Source organism: Ceratina calcarata, unplaced genomic scaffold, assembly GCF_001652005.2.
Source record: "Ceratina calcarata isolate Rehan_Ccalc_2016 unplaced genomic scaffold, ASM165200v1 scaffold537.2, whole genome shotgun sequence".
Taxonomy (NCBI): domain Eukaryota; kingdom Metazoa; phylum Arthropoda; class Insecta; order Hymenoptera; family Apidae; genus Ceratina; species Ceratina calcarata.
Genome location: NW_017176532.1, coordinates 11,312 through 12,551, shown reverse-complemented (window position 1 = coordinate 12,551; position 1,240 = coordinate 11,312). Strand labels below are relative to the sequence as shown.

The window sequence follows — 1,240 nt, the reverse complement described above, 5'->3', positions numbered from 1 at the left end:
TTATATGGAAACTATGTATATGATTTTTACGTATTATGTATTATAAAAAAATATATGTACTGATTTATTTTACGACTGTGTTCCGCAAAAATCTTGTAAAATTGTAAATGTTCCTGATTTTGAGAAATATACAAAATTCCTTTCACAAAATGAAAAGTGTACAAAAGAAAGTCTCTTTTCTTGAAAATCATCTGTGTTGAATATTAGTCAATTTGAAATATGTATGAGTATTTATGTACTTCACTGTAACTGTTCGATTAATCTTTATAGAATTATTATTATCAGTTGTGAGATTAACAAATCGGTGAGTAATTCGATCGAATAGGTCGACGAATACCTAAACATTTAATCTCCACTTGAAATACAATTATTTTTGATAAGATAAAGAGTGTACGCACGAAAGTTTGTTTTCTGCTGAATCATCTGTGTTCAGCGTGAAGTCAGCACATTTATCTTTTGCTCAATAATTGACTTACGTAAAAAGATGCGAAGCGTCCAAAGCCATCTCAAACTGATAATGACTAACTATTTGCCGAATCAGTTACAGCTAAACGCGTATTAGGAACGTGAAGGGAACGACTAAATTCGGCTCCTGCAGTCGTGAACGACGGATGCTGACTGACGATGAATTCTCTGCACGAACTATATGTAGGTACATGGCGAATTCTATTTCCAGGCAAAGTACTCGGATAAGATTACATTCAATCTCGCTTAAACAAATATTTCCTTCATAAAGGATATCAATTATTTAATGTATATAATTTAATTCTTATATACGTAACACTAACAGGCTCTAAAAGAATTCCCGTTTGTTGGTATTCTTATCAACAGATATGTGCACTATTGTTTACACAGCAGTGCATTAGCTCATCAATAAACGTCTGCGCACAGCAGTATAATAGTACATCAGTTAAGCAATTAGCAATGACAATTGACAATAACAATTGACAATAACAATTGACAACAACAATTGACAATAACAATTGACAACAAAGAACATTGACGATAAAGTTGTTCTAGGCTATATATTATGTAGACCGTTCCTATCGTGAGAATTATTTTTAAAATATCTTTTTCCACTGGGTAGAAAATAGTTTTGAAACAAATAAATGAATCATGGAGAGAGATAAAATCATTATTATCAGTTATGAGATTAACAAATCGATGAATAAATTGATGAATATCGAAACATCTGATTTCCACTTTAAGTATGATTATCTTTGATGAGATAATACGAAAG

The 1,240-nt window shown here is 31.1% G+C and overlaps 2 protein-coding genes across 2 annotated transcripts in view; both read right to left on the bottom strand.

The window, feature by feature from the left end:
- The window catches only part of LOC108628682 (uncharacterized), a 6,944-nt gene extending 5,712 nt beyond the window's left edge, over window positions 1–1,232 (bottom strand). The window contains exon 1 of the mRNA XM_018030771.2: window positions 477–1,232. The gene's annotated coding sequence lies outside the window, so the exon portion shown is untranslated. The remainder of the gene's footprint in view (window positions 1–476) is intronic.
- LOC108628665 (UDP-glucuronosyltransferase 1-6-like) overlaps window positions 1–1,240 on the bottom strand; it is a 22,446-nt gene that overhangs the window by 9,961 nt on the left and 11,245 nt on the right. The window lies entirely within an intron of this gene.